At 48.2% G+C, this 16,458-nt stretch overlaps 1 long non-coding RNA gene across 4 annotated transcripts; it reads left to right on the top strand.

The window, feature by feature from the left end:
* Positions 1-430: 430 nt before the first annotated feature.
* Positions 431-11,740, top strand: LOC125184599 (uncharacterized). Of its 4 annotated transcripts, none has more exons than XR_007168885.2 (4): positions 431-615; positions 744-842; positions 1,457-1,590; positions 6,872-11,740. It is a non-coding gene; the product is annotated as an uncharacterized lncRNA (long non-coding RNA). The 4 variants fall into 4 exon arrangements; XR_007168884.2 differs by having other exon boundaries at positions 431-842; positions 6,872-7,104; positions 7,575-11,739; XR_007168886.2 differs by having other exon boundaries at positions 431-842; positions 6,872-7,104; positions 8,162-11,738.
* The last annotated feature ends 4,718 nt before the right edge of the window (positions 11,741-16,458 follow it).

The raw sequence follows: 16,458 nt of genomic DNA, 5'->3' as shown, positions 1-16,458 counted from the left end.
CTCGGATTCCTGGATGTATTGCAGGCTGCCGAGCTCCTCTCGCAACCTAGCGACTTGCTCAGAGAGTGCGTCAGTCTGGTCATACTTGCACCCACGACACCCAACTCTGCCTTCAGGCCCTAGGAGGACCTACAAATACTGCAGTTCCCTGCAATGGGTGGTCTGGGTAGCTCTTTCAGTCCTTGGGAAGCCTGTGCGGGTAGAGGCGTCTCGGAGGTGTGTGGGGGGGGGGGTCATGGCCCCTCCGTCGGGGTTTCAGTCTCAGCCCGGCAGGTGCGGCGAGCCGAGACCGTTTTTGCTTCACTGGAAAGCCGCTTCGTGGTGCTCTGCTCCCAAAGAGACGGAAGGCATCGCCCCATCGCCTGACGGACCCGCCGCGCTCCCCAGGGGCCGCCTTTGTACGGCGGGGGGGGGGGGGGGGGGGGGGGGGGGGGGGGGGGGGCGCTCCCGGCGCCGCCCGCGCCTCGTCAGGGCGGATCTGCCCCGGAGCGGGTCGCATCGGCGTAAGGAAGAAATTCTTCACTCTGAGGTACTGGGAGTCTCCCATTTTCTTTCTCCTCCAGCTCCTCCAGAAGCTGCTGCCAGCCCTCCGCCCCTGTTGGTGGCACCTGGCAGGTGAGGAAGTTCAGCTTGCTGCTCACCCTCACCCCTGAGAGCAGAAGCGCCTGCGCCTCCCCACTTGTTAGAAGCACGGCAGCTCTGCTTGACTCACTGCAGAAAGCGCTCGCTCTCTATTTCCTGAGGTGCTGCATGTGAAGGAAGGTGTCCAGCATCAAAGTGAAACACATCTCACTGTGCCTTGGAGGCCAGGTCACCTGGAGAACGCTGTCTGAACGTGGGAGGTGAGGGAAGCCTGTAGTGGACCACTGCCCCAAGCCAGCACCCCAGCACAGGATGCTGTGGCAGGCTCTTTTCCGATTATTCCAGTTTCATGGGGTTATAAAGGAGTGTTCCTGTCAGTGAGCTCTCTGGGCTGCCTCCCTGTGACTGTTAGAGCTCATGGATGCCCAGACCCTGCTTTCCCTAATTGTGGCGTTCGAACACAGATCCTGACTATAGCTGTGTGCTGTGGATCCAGTTCTCTGCTAAATCAGTATTTCTGTTTTTAACTTTTCACTTGCAACTGAGCTTAACTGAGGTGAACTTGCAAAGGGGAAATAGAGTCAGAAATATTTTGAGACCAAGCAGTGGTAAATTGGTTTGTAAATACAAATACACAACTCCCTGCAAACAACAGCCTTTGGATCTGTTAATTGTTTAACATCAGACATTAAAATATGACGATAATTATATGCCAAAAAAAGGAATTATTCTCCACAGCTAGGGGTGATACCGGAATCCAAATTGCATGGTTTCTTGCATCACTTGGCCCTGGGGAGATCATTAGTTTGATCGTTTCTTGTGGGTCCTTGGGAAGTTAAATATTTTTCACTGATTCAGGGATGCTTCCACACAGGGAGATGAGCCGTTTTCAAAATTAGGAAGAAGGGGCACTGGGAATGCAGGAGAAGAATGCAGCAGTGACTGCAGCTATCCCGAGGTCATCTTGAATACACCCAACCTCAGACCAACAACATCTGCAAAATACAGGTAGGCCTTGCCCCGTATTCTCAGGGACTGGAGGGAGCAGGCATTTTTCAGGCAGCAGATGCACAGGTTTACTCAGCCCTGGCCCCCTCCAGCTCCCTGGTCCTCCCATCTCCACACACTGAAGCTTTCTAGTGTTACCTCTTGGAGTTTGACACCTGATTCCCCACCACACCTGAGAATAAAGGACCATACTAGGGACATGAAGCTGCAAGGCTCCACACCAAGAGCTTTTTCTGCAGTGTGGAGCAGCTTAGCCTTGCTGTTTTTTGCTTGGGGTGTTACCTCCTTGGCCAGGGACCAGGCTCTGGAGAAGTAGCCTCCAGGTCGTGAGGGTGGGAATGCTCAGGGTGACTGAAATGATGATTCAGGGAATGAAGCACATTGCAGCACTGTTCTGTGAGCCGAACTCTGTACCAGTGAACAGGTGTAGACCTGGAAGATGGGTGTCAGGAACTCTCTGTGTTGATTTAAGACAAAACACACCCAGAGGTGTGTGTAAAAGCACACTGCTATGGGGCAGAGAGAAGAAAGGAATCTTTTCTTTCTCTAACTTGTACCTGCCATTTAAATGATTAAAACAGTAATTTTTTAAATTATTTTTTATTTTTTTTTGGTGCTGGAAACCTTTCTCAAATGTCTGTTGACACTCTTCAAATTTAAACTTATTGCTAGGCTTTCCTCACTCTTCTACCATGGACCTCTTAGAAATGGCCAACAGATTGCAATCTGAAAGGCTTCCTGCTCCGTCTTGTAGAGGGACAGCACCGTTTTTAGGCTAGAGTTTGAGCCAGACAGGAAAATGCACTTGCATCCCACTATTTAACATGACGATACAGTGGAATTAAGGAATTTATGTGAAGCTTCACCTCTGAGTCCTTATTTAGGAAAACTCTTACTGCCATGACTGTGAGAAAAAGTGATTCTTTAAACCAGTAAAAAAAAAAAAAAAAAAAAAAAAAAAGATTCTTTAAACCAGTAAAAGGATAACATAATTAAGTTTATCCAGATTTAGCCCCACTGATGACTCAAACTGGGTTGCTTAGGTTTTTCTTTTTTTTTTCTTTTTTCTCATAGGATGCAAATGGTTTGGAGATATTCTTCTATGTCAATAAGCATTCTTGTCTTGAGCGTTTTCACATTCCTCCTACACTTCAAAATTTTGCAGAGCATTGTTTTGTGTGACCATGACCTGACCAAAGCACTGTGCCGATCCACCTCCATTGTTCCTCCATGTGCCAGCCTTTGTGGTGCGCGTGTGTGAGCAGAGGAAGGCAGATCCTGCTGCCTGCTTGTGGGAAAGTGTTCTTTTCTAAGTGATGGTAAACACTGCCTAATTCAGCAAGAGATATTTTTACACTGGAAGTAAAGGAAAGGCAAGATAGGAAGCTTTCTTTTCTCCCGTTTTTTGTTTGGAAGGCTACCGTTTGGAAACTAAGAGAGGACATCTAAGCTGGACCAGTCACTCTGTAGAAATGTGGGGGCAGCCAGGGGAGGAACAAGTTGCCCTGCTCCTAGAGCAGACAGTTGTGGGGTGAGCGGATCTTCCCAGTGCACCAGGTCCACATTCATCTTTTCCAGCACTCACATCCAGTGCTGCTACTCAAACACCAGTGCTAGGTTGGTTGGTGGTGGGTTAGGGAGGTGGAGGTTTAGGTTGGAAGCAGCATACCGGGTTTAGGCAGGTAATGCTAGCAGGAGACAGCCACCATCCTGTGCAGCAGCAGCATCCTGGGACTGGTCAGTGCTGGATCAGAAAGGGAAGGGAAGGAAAGGAAAGGAAAAAGTTCACATCGCGTCCAAGGAGTGGAGCAGGTAGGACAATGTTCAGAGGGGTTGTAGAACTCCAGCGCTTCCTGTTTTCCTGTGGGCAGGAGCTGTGATTGTCACATTATTCAGCTTCTCATCCTGGGAGGAAGACAGTATCAGGCTGTGCCGGGGCAGCAGGATGTTTATGTGACAGACTGAGTCAAGGTACTGCTTTTAATACTCTCCAGAGCAGAGTCATTGGGGGAAATGTACATTTTAGATTATATTTGTGTTTTTTTTTTTTTAAAGGGAGTCATAAACATCCAAAGTGCTTTGCAACCACCATGCAAGCTGCACAGCTAGCTGCCAGCACCGAGTGCCGTTCTTTTTAAAGCCATTACACAAGAATTGTACAAGGTGCCATCAAGTATTGTAATTTACTGAGGATTCGTATGATTAGTGAAGTTCAGTTAAGCTTTGCTTAATTACTACATCAGCTGTTAAACTGATCATTGTCTGCATCCATACAAGCACCACACCATAGTAAGGAGGGGACTGAGATGTGACTGGGGTCCCTGCAGGCCCAGCCATCACAGGTCTTCATCCCGTGCCTCACCACACCCTGTTTGGCTTTTAAAACACCGTAGCATGTAGGGGGCTGAAAGAAACCAGAAGCGTGTGCAGACAAACAGACAAGGCAGTGCCTATATGTGTGGTAATTTGGAATATCCAGCCCTTCACATTTTCTTTCTCATTTATTTTGAATACGAAACAACTGTCACCCTATTGTGTTCCTTAATATCATGTTCTTGAGGGTGGGACTCTCGGTTGGGCTTTGCTGTCAGCCCGGCATTTCTCTCCTCGTGTCAAAAGTCCTTTCCCTTTTGGTGGGACTCACAGCTGGGGCTACAACTGCTGCTCCCCATTCAACACTTGGGCAGCTCCTGTCGCCCCGACACTGACCTTAGCCAAAATATTGGGTTCAGCTTGTCTGTGACTGCTCTGGACTCGTCCTAATGGACACTGGGATTTATGGGGGGAGCCAGGAGGCTGAGGCTGAAACACCTTGGAGGAGCCTGGCCCTTCTGCATACCTGAGGTGCAGAAACCCTGCGGCCACTGCCGGTGGAGAACCTGCTCCTGCTGGGTGAGTGTGTCCTGAGGGAAAGGCAAGCTGCAAAAGCACTGCCGAGGCTCCTGCAGGACAGGTTCCCCTGGAGGGATGTTTGAACCTCCCAAAACTGGTGTAAGGGCAGCATTCCACTTTGCGGTCCTGCAGGGGGCTGCAGCAAACCTTGGGAAATGGGTGTCATTTTAGCCCAAAGACCTGGACTGCTGAGATGTCTGTCCATTGCTCCTGGCCTTTCCCATGGGAATAATGCCAGGTTGGTTGTTGAATTTTCTTGGTTGCTCATTCAGCATCTTCTCAAATACTCAGAGATCTCTGCTGTTGGGGTGATTTTTAGGGAGAGGCAGTCAGGCAGGCTTAGGCTATCTCCACACCTGGCTTTGCGGGATGTTACTGCTTACAGATGAGTAACATTTCTAGGAACTTGGGAGAGTCTGGTCCTGTGGTAATGTACCAGAAGTGGCAGGGGAAAACAGGTTTAAGATCTGTTTGGTTTACATTTTTTTTTCTCAGACAATAACCCACCAAATATTCCCAGGTCGTTTATATTTAGATAAGGCTGTGCAGTGTCCTGTGAAAGGAAAGTGACACATCTACTGCTCCGGGGGCAAGACAGCGTGGGACAAACAGACCTGACTGAAGTGAGGCACAGCGACAATAAATCGATGCCACTGGTGCAGGAGGGTGCATCAAACACACAGTCCCTGTGCGGGGACACCCACCTATCCAGGGCCAGGTCCTGTGGGGTGGAGCCCTCTCCCATCTGACCGTGCAGTGGGATGAAACCTCTGGATACACCCTCCCCTGTGTGCTGCCACACTCCTGGAGACCAAGTGCATACTTTAAATGTCTTTGTGGGAGCAGCCCGTTGTTGCTAGGTACAGGCAGGGAAATTATAAAAACAACACCCCTCTTTTTTTTTTTTCAATTGCTCATAGAGTAATTGCAGAGATTTTTGCTTGACAAGGGATAGGTTATGAGGCAAGGAAAACCTTCTAATTCTTCTTCTTCTTCTTCCTCTTCCTCTTCTTCTTCTTCTTCTTCTTCCTCTTCTTGTTTTTCTTCTTCTGCTTCTTCTAATTCTGATTCTTCATTTCTGATTGACCGTTGCTCTTGCCTAAAGCCTTGCAGCAGGCTTTGCCACTGGGAGCAAAGATGATGAAGGCGCTGGAGAGGACTGGTGATGGAGGCGTGGTGTTGGGCTCTGCCCCACACGGACTGGCCTCCTGGGAGAACAGCACACATCGCTTGTTTTTGTCCCGAGGGTGGGCAAGCCAGGGGGGAACAGGAGGTAATAGTGGAGCCTCCGTACCAAAACAGCGTTTTTAGCAGCTGGGCAGAATGAGCTTGTCTCACTGCTGGGACTGATTTGGGAGTGCTGCCCCTGCCCTGGACCTTCGAGTTTAAGTGGAGCACTGAAATGCCTCTGAAGACCTGGCCACAGGATTGTTTGAACCCACAGGCTGATATGGTTGCTGCAGTACATTCGCACTCCTGTTTTCCCTCCGGGGCAGCCCCTTTGTGGAGAACGATGTGGGTGCCCCATGAAAGCTGCCAGTGCCGGCTGCACCCAAAAATACTCCTGCTCTGAAGGGGCAGAGTTCAGTCCCAGCAGCACAGCCCTGCCTTGGGCAAGGTGAGCAATGTACAGGCACCGCCGGCTGTGGGCACTGCCACGAGAGAAACAGCTGTGACAAACCTTACATTTTGATTTTCATTTGATTAATAAAAGCGATGCAATAGCAACTGTTTGATACATCAGCACCTGGTCCTATTTAAATATTTTAATCTTTGTGGTGGGACAGGTTGCTTTTAGAAAGCAGACTAACACCCGTGCACACACAGCAGCGCTGCACACTTGCTGGCAATGACTGAGCCTGGGAGCTGGGTTAGCGTACCGGGGCAGACCCGAAAGTCTCTGTTTCAGCATTTTGTGGAGGAGTGACTGGATTCCATCAGCATGAAATTTCCCGCAGTTACAGGACACTTCCCCATACGCTGAAGGGCCAAGCTTTTTCTGAGGTGGTTGATTCACGTGAGAGAATCGGGATTTATTTTTCAAAGGAAAAAAAAATAAAAAGATGTACTTCTCTTCTCAGGGAAGACTATCAAAATCTTTCTTATGTGCCATTAGGAAAGGCTTTCTGGGAATTGAGCAAACCAAAGGTTTTGTGTGTCTGGTGGAAATAGTGGCGGTAGGGTGTGGGGGGAGTGGGCAGATGTGTTCTCTCTACATAGCACGTGTTGTCAGTGTGTGGGAGAGCAAAACCTCGTGTTGGTCCGATTTTACGGTGCTCCAGGAAAGGCTCAATGCCTGCTGTTGTGCCAAGCTGCAAGCTGAGGTTCCCTGCACACTCTGCAGGGTTTTTATTTTCATTTTCATTTTTATTTATTTATTTTTTTTCAGAGTGTTTCCCAAAGCAGCAGAAGGGGAGATCTGCCCTGCAGCAAGCTTTATTCACTGCATTGCCATCCACCCCCAGTTATTACCAGTTGCTGATGCAAGGGACAACGGCAGGTATCCCCACTACACACAGCTCCAGCAGAGCTTAAAATGACCGCACCTCCTCCGGCAGAAGCCCTGAAGCACGTACAGGATGAAGGCCTGATGCTCAGCCAAGCCCTGATGCTCACCATCAGGTGCGGGATGCTTGTGTTTGGGGCTGCAAGCCCTCTCCTCTGCTTCAGCAGCACCCTGGAGTGGCTCCTCCTGCCCCCAAAGTGAGGTGCAGGCAGTGAGGGAGGCAAAAACATGGGGAGCAGGGTGGGGGAGGAATGCATCCGGGGCTGCGGCGGTGGCAGCGGTGTACAGGAGTGTGGGAGCTGGCACAGGGAGTGGAAGGGGTGGGGGGGATGACTCCTCTCCAGCACTGACATTTATCTCCTCGTTAGTGACCCAGCTCAAAGGGCAGGACGCAACTCCAAGCCCGAGAAATTTGTTGTTTTTTTGCAAACACCTACCTGAGAAGGATGCAAAGCTTAACTCCACTACTAAAAATATTCACACAAAACAGATTTTCTAAAGCAGTTATGGAAATGCTAAATTTGGTTGTTGTTTATCTCGGGGTGGGGGGGGTGGTCACATCTGCTTTATTTTTTTTTTCCCTAAGGCAAAGCAGAAGCAATGTCAATACCGACCACTGCTCATCCTATCACTTCTGCTGCTGCACTTTGAAGAGCCCATCAATAATCCTACAGGCACCAGCTTTCCAAGGAGATGGCCCCACAGAAAAACAGGAATCCCTTATCGGATGGCAGGAAATTCTATTTTTACATGGAGTTCAGATTAAAAATAAAAAGGGAAGATACGCACAGGACTTGCGGGCTAAAATTAAACCTTTATATTCTCCCCTGCTGCTCCTGCTGCTCTCCATATGGAGAAAGCAGCGATGTGTGCCAAGAAGGAGGCTGCTGGTGCTGGCTGTGCTTGGTGGGTTTTGCCCTGCTGCAGTTATCATAGCTTAGCAGCAGGCTTTATGAGCGTGGATTAATTAAAGCACCCTGGATCTCTGCTGTGGCCAAGCCATGTGCCCCGGGCAAGCAGAAAGAGTTTTTTTCTCAGATTATTTACGTGGGTCCTTGTCCTCTCTCCGATCGGAGGGATTTGGTGTCTGACTGCCCCAAGTGCAGCCCTGTCTCGTGCCCAGACCGAGTCTTTCTGCGACTGAACATTTCTGTGCTTTGGGATTTCTTCCAGGCTGTGCCAGGCTTACCAGCTCTGCGGGCTTGGTGACACTGCTGCAGGTCTCAGAGGCACCATCATCGGCAAGGACGGCTCTGGTGGCACCTCGTCAATTCTGTTAGGAAGCAGCCAGCTCCTTTCAAGCTTACCTGCATTGGCTCTGCAGAGCTGCACCGTGTACCGAAAGTCTTTTTGCTTGGCTTGCAGAAAGCAATTAAGACATACCCAGCAAAGTCACCCTGCGCAGGGTGCACATCTCCTCGTTGATCACGCTGATGTTTTTTTATCTGTGTGTGGTTTATGCATATGTGTAATCTACCACCTGCCTGGGAAAGCCCCTTTCAAATGCAAATGGGAAGCAGGAAGGTTTCTGAGCTCAGCTGGGGGCTTTTCACACTACCAGAGTTTCTGTGAGAGATGCTGTGACCCTGCTGAGGGCTGTAAACAGCAGAAAAGGATTCTCGCAGATAGATACCCTCTGCTTGCTTTACCAGCGCCCAGCCAGGAGCGTGCGTTTTGGGGCTGGGAGCACAGCAGGTTACCTTGACACAGCCCAGAAAAGCAAGGAGTCACCAAATGTCAGAGAGAAGGATGCAAAAGGTGTTCGGCTAGGATAAATAGCAGGTGCAACCTGGGTGTCTGGAAGCTCAGCAGGAGCTCAGGGAGGTCACAGCCTTGGCTCACCGGGTGCCACCAGCCAGCTCTGGCCATGCAGTGCCTCTGCACAACAACGACTCTGATTTCTTCCTTCTGAGAGGGAAAAAGCAAAAGCTGGTCTGAGCGTGATGACCCAGAAGTGCTCTTCTGCAGCAAAACTTTGCTCCAAGCCTTTAGCTCGCAGCCTCGTTCAAGGAAGGGAAGCCCAGAACAAACAAAACAGATCAGGGCAGCCTGAGGTAGTCAAACAACCACCAGACAGAGGCCTAACTTGCCAGGTGAATGAGGGTTTGGGAACAGAATTTGTTTCACCTGTGCTGCTCTCCTCCTACTTAACACAATTACAGGAAGGTTTGAAAAGGGAGGATGATGCAATTTTTTTTTTCTTCCCTCTGTGGAGAGCCAGGTTGCGTGGAGGTATGAGTGCTAAGGCAAGATGGTTAATGGGGGGAGGGATGATGATGATGATGAAAAGGTGTTTGGTGCTGTTTTTGGAAATACTTGCTGGTCTCAGGCTGGACTGGGCTGCTCGGCTTGTTCGTTGTGGTGCTTGCAGTGCTATTGAAGGTAGCTCTTTATCACTAGCAGGTGGTATGGCTGCCTCTGCTCGTGCCTGGCCTTTTTAGTACCACTTTTTGAATTTTAATGCCATGACATCATTTGCTTCACCTATCTTCTTGCACACTGAAGTGGGTATGCAGCGAGAGCTGCTGCTGCCTTTGCTAGCCTCTATGGGCAAGAAATTAAACCATGCTGGGCAAGCCCACGTGTGAATAACTGTGTGGTTCACACACAGGTGAAAGTGGTTGTCTGAAAGCACAAGAAATGCAAGTCTGAGGTCTGTGCTGCATTGTGCAAGCACTCTGCAAGTACTCACTTTTGTTCCTTACTGTAAGATTGAGCGGTGAAACTTGATCTGAAGAAGCGATGCAAAACAGATTCTCTTAAAAAAAAGTACTGATCAGAAAGCTGTTGTTCCTCTATGGGGGTGTAAACTATTTCAGTTTTCACGCTTTAAAATTAGCTTGTTTGTGAGTTAAAATTTTTGATTTGCAAAATGGTTCCTGGATGTTTTGCCTACTTGAAGTCACTTTCACGGCTGTCCAGGCTGCTCCTGTGTGTAGAGAATTTGCAGGTTGTGTGTGTGGCTGATTTCTGCCTCTGCTTTTCTGAGGGGCAGAGGTTACGGGCTAGATGAAAAACAGCATTTTGAAAAAAGAGAAAAAGGCACTTTTGCTTTCCTTTCTGGAGTGGACTGAATTGCAAGTTGATTGTTTTAATGAGAGATGACTTCAGGGGATTAAGTGTTAAAACCTAATGCGTGAATCTGCTAATTGTAGGGGGGATGTCACTTATCAGTACTTAACGTTGAATAAAATGCATGTAATGATTTTTTCTTTTCTCTGAAGAAGAGAGATTTGTGACTACGTTTATCCAGAGGTGCTTGTGAGCATGTTGGAGTTGGACGACCTTTAAGGTCCCTTCCAACCCAAACCATTCTCGGATAAAACCTTTGGGCTGGGATAGGGGCAGGGACTGAGTTCTCCAGCAGAAGTCCCTCAGGCAGGCCAGCACCTAGAAGGAAGGGTCCAATGGCAACATGTTCCTGTCTCTGATGTAGCCTGTTAGGCACAGAACTGGTGTGGGACTTGGGTAGCGTAAAAATACAGCGCATGAGAGGAAAGGGATCAGGAAAGGACTGACGGTGTGTGCAGAAGTCACCCAGCCATCCCTAAGCAGTGGTGGACTTGAGCCATGCATCTCACCTGTTTCCCAAGTGGATGTGCTTGGTTTTTGGTTTTGGTTTTTGGAGTTAGTCTCTGTTCTGTATTCAGCAGAACAGCAGGTATTATGCAACACAACGTGTTTGGGGGAGGCAGAATAAACTGTATCTGATTGCCCTTCCTTTTACGAGAAGGTTGAGAGAGTTGATTTTTATTAAAAACCAACAGAACATAAAAAGCTACTACCATCCAAAACAAACCAGGAAACTCTTATCAGCTTGCCAGGAAGGTCTGTTGCTTTGTGGAAGTGTTACTGGACAGTCATTGCTACGTTCATCGGTTGTTTGCAAAATAATTTATTGTTTTCAGATGGGTGGCAAATCTTCCATGCAAAGCAGGGAAGAGGCCCTAAAGCTGCAAAGGGTGGTTGTAGGAGAAGAGGGCTGAGGGGAAATACCATGGAACAGGATTTGGATTATCTCCCTACATATTTTTACAACGATAAGAATTTCATTGTGTTCTGTTGTAAGTTATGATCCTGTTTTTGTTCTGTGTTCAGATCAGGAAACAACAAACCTATGTCTTAAAAATAATAAAAATAAAAATAAAGCCTAATCTTCAGTGACGTTGTCATTCAGCAGCAGTAATCAAGGGATTCAGGATGATATGTGATTTCTAAATCACTGCCCTATAAAATGCTGTGTGCTTTTGTTACCAATGTGTGCGTGTGTCTCTGTGTGTAAAGCTATCCAACTCTACCAACATCAGGGGTGCTTGGCTGCTGCTTTCATTCCCTGTTTCTGGTGTGCCCATCTCTGACAGAGGGCTTGGTAATGTCCAAAGGGCATTTATTATAAAACCGTGTTCCTCTGCAGTGTCTCCCGATTAAAAAAATAAATAAATAAAAGTGGTCTGCAGTAAACTGTATCTGATAACTCGGTGTGAGTGCTTTACTAAATAGATCTGGAGCTTGCAATGCAGATCTGTCAGGTGTTTGTGCTGACCAGAGCTGCCTCCTTGTCCACTGTTTGCTTTTTTTCTTCTCTGGTATATCCATTTGAGTATCTGTGGGTTGCAGTTACAGCAGTGGAGCTGTCTGGCATGCTGTCAGCTGCACGGGGCATGCACGATGAGAAGGCGGCAGCGTGGTGCTCTTCCTGAGTTACCACGTTTGTAGTACTGACTGAAGCGTTCATTTGCTTACCTTTAATTTGTGCTGGAAAATCCCTTTTGATGAAAAAAATAAAAATCTGTCTGGAAATCTGAACTTCTGGATGACAAAGGGGGTGGGGTGGAAGAAAATGATTTCAGACAGGTGCTCTGAACTACCTGCCTCACTCCTCCTCCTCTCCACAGTCGCTGCGTGCCCTCTCTGGTGCAGCAGCAGCCAGTCCTCAGACCAGAGAAGTGAACAGCTTGCTACGGGCATTGCGCTAGTAGGGCTAGTTCAGATTCATCGCAGGTAGTGGTGGCACACTTGGGAATCCAGATATGCTTATGGGCTTCTGATTCAAATCCCCTTCTGAAAAATATCTTTAAATACAAATATCAATTTTATTCCCTTCACTTTTAAAATGATAGCCTTAAAACCAGAGCTCTGGGTAAAGAGGTGAAGTATACCAGTGCTTCTGGAAAAGGGTGTGATTTCATGCTCAAGTCTTTGGTCAAGCCTAGTTGGAGTACTGATACGAGGTAGCGTGTAACAACTGCACTCGTGTGTGAATCCATTATTCCCTCTTTACATGCGCTGATCTCTCTAACAGAGCATCTGAAGAAATTTCTCTGAAACCCCGTGAACAGTCAGTGATCCTTTTCTTCTCCCTGGACTGAATTCAGGATTCTCACAGGGACTTCTGTAGGAAGTAAGCAGCTGATCGCTGTGGCTCTAAGGATCCCTCTTCCTCTCCTTGTACCTCTGTGCCTTTCTCATTTTCCACTGGCAAATGTCAGGAGCCTCGGGTATGTAGTTGAATTTCTTATTTTTGGCTGGGTGCGGGTTAGATGCTCTGAGAACAGGCCCAACCAACACTGGAGGTGGAAGCTAGGTCTGAGCATCCTCCTCCCTCAGTGGGGCAAGGGCAAGCCTGTGGGCCCCGTGCTGTCCTGACCCCAGCAGCCTCCCCACCTGAATCAGAGCTCTGATACCTGTCTGCAGCAAGGCGCGAGTGACCTGGGGATGAGAGCGTGGATGCCTGCACGTGCCTTGGGCCGTGGCCAGTGGCCCGTGGGGCTTGGGAGGTGGGTGGGGAGCGTTGCCTCAGCTTCTGTTCCCAGCACTCCTCCTGGAAGGAAGCAGTGAGAGGCCGTCAGTCCGCCTTTCTCCGTGAAATTAGCGAGGCAGGCTCTCTGAAGGAGATTGTTAGAAATATTTGTTGCCTTAGGTTATCCCTAACAGGGCTGGGGTGGAGTTTGCCAGAAAGGACGATGTGTCCCCGTTTGTCACGTTAGCAGTTTATGATCTCCTGCTCTGCGTGGCTTGTTTCTCTCGCCCATGGAGGAGATGCCCGTGCTTCCTGTGTGGTGGGGAACAGCCAGCAGTTTCAGGGAGGTTACACCAACCCCTTCAGGAACCATAAGCAGCCTTCACAGAGCTCTGCTTCCACCAGCCTGCACACGCACTGCACCCTGGCTGACTTCCAGCATCTCTCTTTCCTCCTACCACCTCATCCCACCTCCAGGTTGCTGCAGCTCCCTTCATGCCTTTGGCGGAGTTTCCCAAAGGCTGGGTTAGGAACAGCTCCTGCTGTGTTGTTTTTGGGGTCCTGCCAGGGGCTGGCTTTCTCTGAGGGACAAGAGGACAATGCTCCATCAATTCTGCCTGTCTCAGAGGGTCGTCTTGTTTTTTTTTCCCCCTGCAGAGGGTGGATAGGAGGCTGTACTTCCCCGCTTCCCTTGTGGGAGGAGGAGGGCAGAGTGGCCTGCTAAGAGGAATTGCTATGAGCAACCACAAACAAAGCCTGGAACTACTCCTCTCAGGTTGTCTCAAGAGCTTTCAAATTCTGACCCAGGGCAGGGAAATGCTGCCAAGATTGCGATGATATGGTGCTTGGACCGAGGTGTGTAAATGATGAAGGGGGAGGGAAAAGCCTAGGCTTTGCCAATCCATGGGCAGCATGTGGGCTGTTCTCTGCTCTGTTCTGCTCAGTGCTGTCCGATGCCTGAACAAGCATCCTCCCTAGCATCCTCCCTCACGCACACAGGGAGCGTAGCTTGTAAGACCAAGAAAGTGCTGGAGATGAAGGACTGGAGCGATTGAACCAGCAGAGCTTAAAGGCAGGCACTGCTGCTGAACCTTACTGCCTCATCTGCTGCTGCTCCTGCGAGGTCTCTTCTGAAAGAAGTACCGTAAATGTTGCACAGACAGCTGCAGGCCACGTGTTATGGTTATCGAGACTGTCAAAGGCCCGAGGACTGTGGTCCTGGACGCTTACAAGACATTGAACTACTTTTGCTGTACAGCATCTCTGATGGCTACAGTTGGCAAGGCGAGCGCATGTATGGCTTTGTCAAGGAATGGTTGCTAGTCATGGCATGTGCCACCTGCCACAGGCCTCGGCTGAGGCATGTTGGAACCAGGGGGAAAAAGTAGGTCTTTGTGTACTGTCAGTGTTTGATCCCTGGGAAGTACACAGCCACTTCTATGGTGTAACTTGAGCCGTGGTTTCTTGGAAGACAGGATGGCCATCAGCCTCCTCTTACCATTTGGCAGGATGAGCCAGGGAAACTTTAAAGACAGTTGGATAGGAATGCTGATGCTTATTTACCTGATGCAATTAGCTGCTTTTTCCATTTAAAACTCTATCAATACATACAGTGTTTGTGCTCCTGACCAGCGAAGGGAGCAGTGGAATGGGTGTGTCATGGTGAATGTGAGCCATGCCTGCTGGGGCTTTCTTCCATTTGGGTAGAGATGAATTGTTTCAAATTATGTTCATCCCACCTTAAATAGTGGCTTTGATACTTTGTCTGCACTGCCTGAGGGATTTGGAAAGCTACCCGGTGATTGACTTGCCTGCACTAGCTTTGAACTTATTAGTAGGTCAAGTTTCTAAACTGAGCCTTGTTCTCTGCCCACTCTGTATAAGGAGAATAAAACCAGAAAGGTCTCTACGCACAATGAAGGAAAGGGAAAAAAGATGCTACGTTGCAAAAAATCCACAATAGTAAATGTGGATGTTGTAATCGAGCTGTTCCTCTCCTCAGTGCTGTTCTCCACAAGTGTCTCCAAACATACACCTCTCAAGCTTTGAAGGATGTGAGGTCTTATAAGCCTAAGAAGAGGTTAAATAGTTAATTGTGTCCCTTGATCTGTGTAGATATGGAGTCACCTAAACCCTCTTCCCACAGCTGTCCCTATAGTAAGAGAAACACTGAAATAATAGCACAGGAGAAAGTTACCAATGAGGTGCTCTTAGATTAATTTTGGAGAAGTTTTTCCCCAGTTCTCACTGGGTGTTGTTGGAACATTGTCAATCTACGTAAGACCAAATCGTCTGTAACTCTGTGTTCCCCAGCCAGAGGTTGTTATCATATGGACAAAACATTAAGGAACAGCGAGAGCAAGTTAAAGAACAGTTTTCAGATTTAAATCTGAATTTCATTGTTGTATGAAGTTTAAATCAGAACTTAAGGTGATGGAAAAAGTGATTCTATCCTTTTATGTTTGATTGCAAATCCCTCTGAACTCCAACATCCTGGCCAAGATCCAGCTCACAGAGATAATTGGTTCTTGTTAGACTACACCCCTCCTGAAGCTTTATTCAGTGAACGTAGTGTAATTACTACCCTTCCCCTCATATATGTGGTTGTACAGCGCTGTTCAGCCGAACTGTCTGTCCGGTTCCACAGTGGAAATCTTAATTTTAATGAAGCCCAAAGCATGTATTTTCAGATTTTTTTCTCTAAATTCTTCCCAGAAAGGAACAGAAAGAGGAAGACCAAGTCTGCTTCCTATTGAGAGAAAGAAGGGGTTTGTTCTTTGACCTTGTGAAAGTTCTTCTGCCTGAGGACAGGCAGAGGGGAGTATGAGAGGATCAGAAGAGTGATAACTGTGTTCATGTGATACAATCCCCTACCCACAGCCATAAGCAAATGCATAGGTTCCTCTGTACAACTTCCTGGGGAAACCTTGTTCAGTGGTTGAGAAATGTTCCTAGAAAAAGGAAGCACTGCTGGGCACACGCAGTCACTTTCAAGAGCGTGGTTCTGTGAACTGGCAGGAACCCTTCACAAGGCTGCATGAACAGCCTGGAGTCCTGGTGCACTTAGGAAATCATTATCTTTCCCACATGTGTGGTGAATAGTGCGAGGTTACCCCAATAGTCATAACTCCAAGTAAGAGAAAGGGGGTGGGGAGTGATGACAGCTGCAGCTGCTGTCTGTGGAGATGGGCGCAGAAAAATGTGCACCTATTCATGGCCACATTGGAGGGAGGCTTCTGGGTTTTTTTTTTTGTTTGTTTTGTTTTTGTACAGAGAATCTCAGGATGCTTGAGTTACCTTTCATTTCCTAAAGCGCTTAATATGATTGAAATCTTTTGTATGAACTTGTCCGAGCATGGAGGACTATATGTAAACTGCAGCTCTGGAAACAGCATCTCAAGTTGCTGTCCTGCTCCCTCCACTTGAAGAGATGTCTTGTGCGTTGTTGCTGAACCACAAAGCAATCATATTAAGTAACTGTCACTGAAATGCTTTTGGTTTTGTCCTCTGCGATGACTAGGGAAGTTCCACTCTGACAGCGCCAAGTGGTTTTTGAACAAGTGCTGAAAGAAACCCCCCTGCCACACTGCTGCGGTATTGTTTTGTGTGCTTGACCTAAGCTGTCGGAGTTCTAGCGTTAGCTGGTGTGCACACGGTGCTTAAACTGGGGCCATTGGGTAGGTGAACTGGATTGAGAAGATAGTCTGCTGATTTCTCTCTAAACCTTTGT

This window comes from Anser cygnoides, chromosome 3 (genome assembly GCF_040182565.1).
Source record: "Anser cygnoides isolate HZ-2024a breed goose chromosome 3, Taihu_goose_T2T_genome, whole genome shotgun sequence".
Taxonomy (NCBI): Eukaryota; Metazoa; Chordata; class Aves; order Anseriformes; family Anatidae; genus Anser; species Anser cygnoides.
This window is presented reverse-complemented; position numbering and strand designations above follow the sequence as displayed.